This window comes from Buceros rhinoceros, unplaced genomic scaffold (assembly GCF_000710305.1).
Source record: "Buceros rhinoceros silvestris isolate BGI_N320 unplaced genomic scaffold, ASM71030v1 scaffold3614, whole genome shotgun sequence".
NCBI lineage: Eukaryota > Metazoa > Chordata > Aves > Bucerotiformes > Bucerotidae > Buceros > Buceros rhinoceros.
Window position 1 is genome coordinate 33,531 of NW_010409883.1, and position 240 is coordinate 33,770.

The window sequence follows — 240 nt, forward strand, 5'->3', positions numbered from 1 at the left end:
GCTGCTCCAGCTGCGCAGTGTGGATGCCAGCACAGGAGCTGCTTGGGGCAACCCAGGGTGCCCAAGGTGTTCTACTCCCCGTATTTTAGCACAGAAAGCCACGCAGCAGGACCTTGGCACAGGACACACCGTGAATGCTAAACATGACATGAAAGGGGTGTGTGCTTGTTATGGGATTTCCATCCAGCCACTATCTTCTGGTTCTGCAAACACATAGAGGGTGAAAGTGATGCGGTACTC